Here is a 10,700-nt window from a genome sequence, read left to right on the forward strand (position 1 = left end):
AATCCATGTTTTCGCGCCTTTTTTGCGATTTCCAGGTCGAAAAACACATAGGCCCCAAAATGAAAGAAACGGCTGCCGCGCCAAAACTATGGCTTCAAACTTGATGAAAACAGTCTCTCCCATAATAACTCACGGGCTGCTTGTGTTTTTTAGGCCTTTGCAAGCTATCGGAAGTGTGTGCGCGGCAGGAGAGACAAATCCATGTTTTCGCGCCTTTTTAGCGATTTCAAGGTCGAAAAACACATAGGCCCCAAAATGAAAGAAACGGCTGCCGCGCCAAAACTATGGCTTCAAACTTGATGAAAACAGTCTCTCCCATAATAACTCACGGGCTGCTTGTGTTTTTTAGGCCTTTGCAAGCTATCGGAAGTGTGTGCGCGGCAGGAGAGACAAATCCATGTTTTCGCGCATTTTTTGCGATTTCAAGGTCGAAAAACACATAGGCCCCAAAATGAAAGAAACGGCTGGCGCGCCAAAACTATGGCTTGAAACTTGATGAAAACAGTCTCTCCCATAATAACTCACGGGCTGCTTGTGTTTTTTAGGCCTTTGCAAGCTATCGGAAGTGTGTGCGCGGCAGGAGAGACAAATCCATGTTTTCGCGCCTTTTTAGCGATTTCAAGGTCGAAAAACACATAGGCCCCAAAATGAAAGAAACGGCTGCCGCGCCAAAACTATGGCTTCAAACTTGATGAAAACAGTCTCTCCCATATTAACTCACGGGCTGATTGTGTTTTTTAGGCCTTCGCAAGCTATCGGAAGTGTGTGCGCAGCAGGAGAGACAAATCTATGTTTTCGCGCCTTTTTTGCCATTTCCAGGTCGAAAAACACACAGACCCCAAAAATAAAGAAACGTCTGTCCAGCCAAAACTGAGGCTTCAAACTTGATGAAAACAGTCTCTCCCATAATAACTCACGGGCTGCTTGTGTTTTTTAGGCCTTTGTAAGCTATCGGAAGTGTGTGCGCGGCAGGAGAGACAAATCCATGTTTTCGCGCCTTTTTTGCGATTTCCAGGTCGAAAAACACATAGGCCCCAAAATGAAAGAAACGGCTGCCGCGCCAAAACTATGGCTTAAAACTTGATGAAAACAGTCTCTCCCATAATAACTCACGGGCCGCTTGTGTTTTTTAGGCCTTTGCAAGCTATCGGAAGTGTGTGCGCGGCAGGAGAGACAAGTCCATGTTTTCGCGCCTTTTTTGCGATTTCAAGGTCGAAAAACACATAGGCCCCAAAATGAAAGAAACGGCTGGCGCGCCAAAACTATGGCTTCAAACTTGATGAAAACAGTCTCTCCCATAATAACTCACGGGCTGCTTGTGTTTTTTAGGCCTTTGCAAGCTATCGGAAGTGTGTGCGCGGCAGGAGAGACAAATCCATGTTTTCGCGCATTTTTTGCGATTTCAAGGTCGAAAAACACATAGGCCCCAAAATGAAAGAAACGGCTGGCGCGCCAAAACTATGGCTTCAAACTTGATGAAAACAGTCTCTCCCATAATAACTCACGGGCTGATTGTGTTTTTTAGGCCTTCGCAAGCTATCGGAAGTGTGTGCGCAGCAGGAGAGACAAATCTATGTTTTCGCGCCTGTTTTGCCATTTCCAGGTCGAAAAACACACAGACCCCAAAAATAAAGAAACGGCTGTCCAGCCAAAACTGAGGCTTCAAACTTGATGAAAACAGTCTCTCCCACAATAACTCAAGGGCCGCTTGTGTTTTTTAGGCCTTCGCAAGCTATCGGAAGTGTGTGCGCGGCAGGAGAGACAAATCCATGTTTTCGCGCATTTTTTGCGATTTCAAGGTCGAAAAACACATAGGCCCCAAAATGAAAGAAACGGCTGCCGCGCCAAAACTATGGCTTCAAACTTGATGAAAACAGTCTCTCCCATAATAACTCACGGGCTGCTTGTGTTTTTTAGGCCTTTGCAAGCTATCGGAAGTGTGTGCGCGGCAGGAGATACAAATCCATGTTTTCGCACCTTTTTTGCGATTTCAAGGTCGAAAAACACATAGGCCCCAAAATGAAAGAAATGGCTGCCGCGCCAAAACTATGGCTTCAAACTTGATGAAAACAGTCTCTCCCACAATAACTCAAGGGCCGCTTGTGTTTTTTAGGCCTTCGCAAGCTATCGGAAGTGTGTGCGCGGCAGGAGAGACAAATCCATGTTTTCGCGCATTTTTTGCGATTTCAAGGTCGAAAAACACATAGGCCCCAAAATGAAAGAAACGGCTGCCGCGCCAAAACTATGGCTTCAAACTTGATGAAAACAGTCTCTCCCATATTAACTCACGGGCTGATTGTGTTTTTTAGGCCTTCGCAAGCTATCGGAAGTGTGTGCGCAGCTGTTTTGCCATTTCCAGGTCGAAAAACACACAGACCCCAAAAATAAAGAAACGGCTGTCCAGCCAAAACTGAGGCTTCAAACTTGATGAAAACAGTCTCTCCCACAATAACTCAAGGGCCGCTTGTGTTTTTTAGGCCTTTGCAAGCTATCGGAAGTGTGTGCGCGGCAGGAGAGACAAATCCATGTTTTCGCGCCTTTTTTGCGATTTCAAGGTCGAAAAACACATAGGCCCCAAAATGAAAGAAACGGCTGGCGCGCCAAAACTATGGCTTCAAACTTGATGAAAACAGTCTCTCCCATAATAACTCACGGGCTGCTTGTGTTTTTTAGGCCTTTGCAAGCTATCGGAAGTGTGTGCGCGGCAGGAGAGACAAATCCATGTTTTCGCGCCTTTTTTGCGATTTCAAGGTCGAAAAACACATAGGCCCCAAAATGAAAGAAACGGATGGCGCGCCAAAACTATGGCTTCAAACTTGAGGAAAACAGTCTCTCCCATAATAACTCACGGGCTGCTTGTGTTTTTTAGGCCTTTGCAAGCTATCGGAAGTGTGTGCGCGGCAGGAGAGACAAATCCATGTTTTCGCGCATTTTTTGCGATTTCAAGGTCGAAAAACACATAGGCCCCAAAATGAAAGAAACGGCTGGCGCGCCAAAACTATGGCTTCAAACTTGATGAAAACAGTCTCTCCCATAATAACTCACGGGCTGCTTGTGTTTTTTAGGCCTTTGCAAGCTATCGGAAGTGTGTGCGCGGCAGGAGAGACAAATCCATGTTTTCGCGCCTTTTTAGCGATTTCAAGGTCGAAAAACACATAGGCCCCAAAATGAAAGAAACGGCTGCCGCGCCAAAACTATGGCTTCAAACTTGATGAAAACAGTCTCTCCCATAATAACTCACGGGCTGCTTGTGTTTTTTAGGCCTTTGCAAGCTATCGGAAGTGTGTGCGCGGCAGGAGATACAAATCCATGTTTTCGCACCTTTTTTGCGATTTCAAGGTCGAAAAACACATAGGCCCCAAAATGAAAGAAATGGCTGCCGCGCCAAAACTATGGCTTCAAACTTGATGAAAACAGTCTCTCCCACAATAACTCAAGGGCCGCTTGTGTTTTTTAGGCCTTCGCAAGCTATCGGAAGTGTGTGCGCGGCAGGAGAGACAAATCCATGTTTTCGCGCATTTTTTGCGATTTCAAGGTCGAAAAACACATAGGCCCCAAAATGAAAGAAACGGCTGCCGCGCCAAAACTATGGCTTCAAACTTGATGAAAACAGTCTCTCCCATATTAACTCACGGGCTGATTGTGTTTTTTAGGCCTTCGCAAGCTATCGGAAGTGTGTGCGCAGCTGTTTTGCCATTTCCAGGTCGAAAAACACACAGACCCCAAAAATAAAGAAACGGCTGTCCAGCCAAAACTGAGGCTTCAAACTTGATGAAAACAGTCTCTCCCACAATAACTCAAGGGCCGCTTGTGTTTTTTAGGCCTTTGCAAGCTATCGGAAGTGTGTGCGCGGCAGGAGAGACAAATCCATGTTTTCGCGCCTTTTTTGCGATTTCAAGGTCGAAAAACACATAGGCCCCAAAATGAAAGAAACGGCTGGCGCGCCAAAACTATGGCTTCAAACTTGATGAAAACAGTCTCTCCCATAATAACTCACGGGCTGCTTGTGTTTTTTAGGCCTTTGCAAGCTATCGGAAGTGTGTGCGCGGCAGGAGAGACAAATCCATGTTTTCGCGCCTTTTTTGCGATTTCAAGGTCGAAAAACACATAGGCCCCAAAATGAAAGAAACGGATGGCGCGCCAAAACTATGGCTTCAAACTTGAGGAAAACAGTCTCTCCCATAATAACTCACGGGCTGCTTGTGTTTTTTAGGCCTTTGCAAGCTATCGGAAGTGTGTGCGCGGCAGGAGAGACAAATCCATGTTTTCGCGCATTTTTTGCGATTTCAAGGTCGAAAAACACATAGGCCCCAAAATGAAAGAAACGGCTGGCGCGCCAAAACTATGGCTTCAAACTTGATGAAAACAGTCTCTCCCATAATAACTCACGGGCTGCTTGTGTTTTTTAGGCCTTTGCAAGCTATCGGAAGTGTGTGCGCGGCAGGAGAGACAAATCCATGTTTTCGCGCCTTTTTAGCGATTTCAAGGTCGAAAAACACATAGGCCCCAAAATGAAAGAAACGGCTGCCGCGCCAAAACTATGGCTTCAAACTTGATGAAAACAGTCTCTCCCATAATAACTCACGGGCTGCTTGTGTTTTTTAGGCCTTTGCAAGCTATCGGAAGTGTGTGCGCGGCAGGAGAGACAAATCCATGTTTTCGCGCCTTTTTAGCGATTTCAAGGTCGAAAAACACATAGGCCCCAAAATGAAAGAAACGGCTGGCGCGCCAAAACTATGGCTTCAAACTTGATGAAAACAGTCTCTCCCATAATAACTCACGGGCTGCTTGTGTTTTTTAGGCCTTTGCAAGCTATCGGAAGTGTGTGCGCGGCAGGAGAGACAAATCCATGTTTTCGCGCATTTTTTGCGATTTCAAGGTCGAAAAACACATAGGCCCCAAAATGAAAGAAACGGCTGGCGCGCCAAAACTATGGCTTCAAACTTGATGAAAACAGTCTCTCCCATATTAACTCAAGGGCCGCTTGTGTTTTTTAGGCCTTCGCAAGCTATCGGAAGTGTGTGCGCGGCAGGAGAGACAAATCCATGTTTTCGCGCCTTTTTTGCGATTTCAAGGTCGAAAAACACATAGGCCCCAAAATGAAAGAAACGGCTGGCGCGCCAAAACTATGGCTTCAAACTTGATGAAAACAGTCTCTCCCATAATAACTCACGGGTTGCTTGTGTTTTTTAGGCCTTTGCAAGCTATCGGAAGTGTGTGCGCGGCAGGAGAGACAAATCCATGTTTTCGCGCCTTTTTTGCGATTTCAAGGTCGAAAAACACATAGGCCCCAAAATGAAAGAAACGGCTGGCGCGCCAAAACTATGGCTTCAAACTTGATGAAAACAGTCTCTCCCATAATAACTCACGGGCTGCTTGTGTTTTTTAGGCCTTTGTAAGCTATCGGAAGTGTGTGCGCGGCAGGAGAGACAAATCCATGTTTTCGCGCCTTTTTTGCGATTTCAAGGTCGAAAAACACATAGGCCCCAAAATGAAAGAAACGGCTGGCGCGCCAAAACTATGGCTTCAAACTTGATGAAAACAGTCTCTCCCATAATAACTCACGGGCTGCTTGTGTTTTTTAGGCCTTTGCAAGCTATCGGAAGTGTGTGCGCGGCAGGAGAGACAAATCCATGTTTTCGCGCCTTTTTAGCGATTTCAAGGTCGAAAAACACATAGGCCCCAAAATGAAAGAAACGGCTGCCGCGCCAAAACTATGGCTTCAAACTTGATGAAAATAGTCTCTCCCATAATAACTCACGGGCTGCTTGTGTTTTTTAGGCCTTTGCAAGCTATCGGAAGTGTGAGCGCGGCAGGAGAGACAAATCCATGTTTTCGCGCCTTTTTAGCGATTTCAAGGTCGAAAAACACATAGGCCCCAAAATGAAAGAAACGGCTGGCGCGCCAAAACTATGGCTTCAAACTTGATGAAAACAGTCTCTCCCATATTAACTCACGGGCTGCTTGTGTTTTTTAGGCCTTTGCAAGCTATCGGAAGTGTGTGCGCGGCAGGAGATACAAATCCATGTTTTCGCGCCTTTTTTGCGATTTCAAGGTCGAAAAACACATAGGCCCCAAAATGAAAGAAACGGCTGGCGCGCCAAAACTATGGCTTCAAACTTGATGAAAACAGTCTCTCCCATAATAACTCACGGGCTGCTTGTGTTTTTTAGGCCTTTGCAAGCTATCGGAAGTGTGTGCGCGGCAGGAGAGACAAATCCATGTTTTCGCGCCTTTTTAGCGATTTCAAGGTCGAAAAACACATAGGCCCCAAAATGAAAGAAACGGCTGCAGCGCCAAAACTATGGCTTCAAACTTGATGAAAACAGTCTCTCCCATAATAACTCACGGGCTGCTTGTGTTTTTTAGGCCTTTGCAAGCTATCGGAAGTGTGTGCGCGGCAGGAGAGACAAATCCATGTTTTCGCGCCTTTTTAGCGATTTCAAGGTCGAAAAACACATAGGCCCCAAAATGAAAGAAACGGCTGGCGCGCCAAAACTATGGCTTCAAACTTGATGAAAACAGTCTCTCCCATAATAACTCACGGGCTGCTTGTGTTTTTTAGGCCTTTGCAAGCTATCGGAAGTGTGTGCGCGGCAGGAGAGACAAATCCATGTTTTCGCGCCTTTTTAGCGATTTCAAGGTCGAAAAACACATAGGCCCCAAAATGAAAGAAACGGCTGCCGCGCCAAAACTATGGCTTCAAACTTGATGAAAACAGTCTCTCCCATAATAACTCACGGGCTGCTTGTGTTTTTTAGGCCTTTGCAAGCTATCGGAAGTGTGTGCGCGGCAGGAGAGACAAATCCATGTTTTCGCGCCTTTTTAGCGATTTCAAGGTCGAAAAACACATAGGCCCCAAAATGAAAGAAACGGCTGGCGCGCCAAAACTATGGCTTCAAACTTGATGAAAACAGTCTCTCCCATATTAACTCACGGGCTGCTTGTGTTTTTTAGGCCTTTGCAAGCTATCGGAAGTGTGTGCGCGGCAGGAGATACAAATCCATGTTTTCGCGCCTTTTTAGCGATTTCAAGGTCGAAAAACACATAGGCCCCAAAATGAAAGAAACGGCTGCCGCGCCAAAACTATGGCTTCAAACTTGATGAAAACAGTCTCTCCCATAATAACTCACGGGCTGCTTGTGTTTTTTAGGCCTTTGCAAGCTATCGGAAGTGTGTGCGCGGCAGGAGAGACAAATCCATGTTTTCGTGCCTTTTTTGCGATTTCAAGGTCGAAAAACACATAGGCCCCAAAATGAAAGAAACGGCTGGCGCGCCAAAACTATGGCTTCAAACTTGATGAAAACAGTCTCTCCCATAATAACTCACGGGCTGCTTGTGTTTTTTAGGCCTTTGCAAGCTATCGGAAGTGTGTGCGCGGCAGGAGAGACAAATCCATGTTTTCGCGCCTTTTTAGCGATTTCAAGGTCGAAAAACACATAGGCCCCAAAATGAAAGAAACGGCTGGCGCGCCAAAACTATGGCTTGAAACTTGATGAAAACAGTCTCTCCCATAATAACTCACGGGCTGCTTGTGTTTTTTAGGCCTTTGCAAGCTATCGGAAGTGTGTGCGCGGCAGGAGAGACAAATCCATGTTTTCGCGCCTTTTTAGCGATTTCAAGGTCGAAACACACATAGGCCCCAAAATGAAAGAAACGGCTGCCGCGCCAAAACTATGGCTTCAAACTTGATGAAAACAGTCTCTCCCATAATAACTCACGGGCTGCTTGTGTTTTTTAGGCCTTTGCAAGCTATCGGAAGTGTGTGCGCGGCAGGAGAGACAAATCCATGTTTTCGCGCCTTTTTAGCGATTTCAAGGTCGAAAAACACATAGGCCCCAAAATGAAAGAAACGGCTGGCGCGCCAAAACTATGGCTTCAAACTTGATGAAAACAGTCTCTCCCATATTAACTCACGGGCTGCTTGTGTTTTTTAGGCCTTCGCAAGCTATCGGAAGTGTGTGCGCGGCAGGAGAGACAAATCCATGTTTTCGCGCATTTTTTGCGATTTCAAGGTCGAAAAACACATAGGCCCCAAAATGAAAGAAACGGCTGCCGCGCCAAAACTATGGCTTCAAACTTGATGAAAACAGTCTCTCCCATAATAACTCACGGGCTGCTTGTGTTTTTTAGGCCTTTGCAAGCTATCGGAAGTGTGTGCGCGGCAGGAGATACAAATCCATGTTTTCGCACCTTTTTTGCGATTTCAAGGTCGAAAAACACATAGGCCCCAAAATGAAAGAAATGGCTGCCGCGCCAAAACTATGGCTTCAAACTTGATGAAAACAGTCTCTCCCATATTAACTCACGGGCTGATTGTGTTTTTTAGGCCTTCGCAAGCTATCGGAAGTGTGTGCGCAGCAGGAGAGACAAATCTATGTTTTCGCGCCTGTTTTGCCATTTCCAGGTCGAAAAACACACAGACCCCAAAAATAAAGAAACGGCTGTCCAGCCAAAACTGAGGCTTCAAACTTGATGAAAACAGTCTCTCCCACAATAACTCAAGGGCCGCTTGTGTTTTTTAGGCCTTTGCAAGCTATCGGAAGTGTGTGCGCGGCAGGAGAGACAAATCCATGTTTTCGCGCCTTTTTTGCGATTTCATGGTCGAAAAACACATAGGCCCCAAAATGAAAGAAACGGCTGGCGCGCCAAAACTATGGCTTCAAACTTGATGAAAACAGTCTCTCCCATAATAACTCACGGGCTGCTTGTGTTTTTTAGGCCTTTGCAAGCTATCGGAAGTGTGTGCGCGGCAGGAGAGACAAATCCATGTTTTCGCGCCTTTTTAGCGATTTCAAGGTCGAAAAACACATAGGCCCCAAAATGAAAGAAACGGCTGGCGCGCCAAAACTATGGCTTCAAACTTGATGAAAACAGTCTCTCCCATATTAACTCACGGGCTGCTTGTGTTTTTTAGGCCTTTGCAAGCTATCGGAAGTGTGTGCGCGGCAGGAGATACAAATCCATGTTTTCGCGCCTTTTTTGCGATTTCAAGGTCGAAAAACACATAGGCCCCAAAATGAAAGAAACGGCTGGCGCGCCAAAACTATGGCTTCAAACTTGATGAAAACAGTCTCTCCCATAATAACTCACGGGCTGCTTGTGTTTTTTAGGCCTTTGCAAGCTATCGGAAGTGTGTGCGCGGCAGGAGAGACAAATCCATGTTTTCGCGCCTTTTTAGCGATTTCAAGGTCGAAAAACACATAGGCCCCAAAATGAAAGAAACGGCTGGCGCGCCAAAACTATGGCTTCAAACTTGATGAAAACAGTCTCTCCCATATTAACTCACGGGCTGATTGTGTTTTTTAGGCCTTTGCAAGCTATCGGAAGTGTGTGCGCGGCAGGAGAGACAAATCCATGTTTTCGCGCCTTTTTAGCGATTTCAAGGTCGAAAAACACATAGGCCCCAAAATGAAAGAAACGGCTGGCGCGCCAAAACTATGGCTTCAAACTTGATGAAAACAGTCTCTCCCATATTAACTCACGGGCTGCTTGTGTTTTTTAGGCCTTTGCAAGCTATCGGAAGTGTGTGCGCGGCAGGAGATACAAATCCATGTTTTCGCGCCTTTTTTGCGATTTCAAGGTCGAAAAACACATAGGCCCCAAAATGAAAGAAACGGCTGCCGCGCCAAAACTATGGCTTCAAACTTGATGAAAACAGTCTCTCCCATAATAACTCACGGGCTGCTTGTGTTTTTTAGGCCTTTGCAAGCTATCGGAAGTGTGTGCGCGGCAGGAGAGACAAATCCATGTTTTCGCGCCTTTTTTGCGATTTCAAGGTCGAAAAACACATAGGCCCCAAAATGAAAGAAACGGCTGGCGCGCCAAAACTATGGCTTCAAACTTGATGAAAACAGTCTCTCCCATAATAACTCACGGGCTGCTTGTGTTTTTTAGGCCTTTGCAAGCTATCGGAAGTGTGTGCGCGGCAGGAGAGACAAATCCATGTTTTCGTGCCTTTTTTGCGATTTCAAGGTCGAAAAACACATAGGCCCCAAAATGAAAGAAACGGCTGGCGCGCCAAAACTATGGCTTCAAACTTGATGAAAACAGTCTCTCCCATAATAACTCACGGGCTGCTTGTGTTTTTTAGGCCTTTGCAAGCTATCGGAAGTGTGTGCGCGGCAGGAGAGACAAATCCATGTTTTCGCGCCTTTTTAGCGATTTCAAGGTCGAAAAACACATAGGCCCCAAAATGAAAGAAACGGCTGCCGCGCCAAAACTATGGCTTCAAACTTGATGAAAACAGTCTCTCCCATAATAACTCACGGGCTGCTTGTGTTTTTTAGGCCTTTGCAAGCTATCGGAAGTGTGTGCGCGGCAGGAGAGACAAATCCATGTTTTCGCGCCTTTTTAGCGATTTCAAGGTCGAAAAACACATAGGCCCCAAAATGAAAGAAACGGCTGGCGCGCCAAAACTATGGCTTCAAACTTGATGAAAACAGTCTCTCCCATAATAACTCACGGGCTGCTTGTGTTTTTTAGGCCTTTGCAAGCTATCGGAAGTGTGTGCGCGGCAGGAGAGACAAATCCATGTTTTCGCGCATTTTTTGCGATTTCAAGGTCGAAAAACACATAGGCCCCAAAATGAAAGAAACGGCTGGCGCGCCAAAACTATGGCTTCAAACTTGATGAAAACAGTCTCTCCCATAATAACTCACGGGCTGCTTGTGTTTTTTAGGCCTTTGCAAGCTATCGGA

The sequence above is a fragment of the Argentina silus genome, assembly GCF_951799395.1.
Source record: "Argentina silus genome assembly, chromosome: 16".
Taxonomy (NCBI): Eukaryota; Metazoa; Chordata; class Actinopteri; order Argentiniformes; family Argentinidae; genus Argentina; species Argentina silus.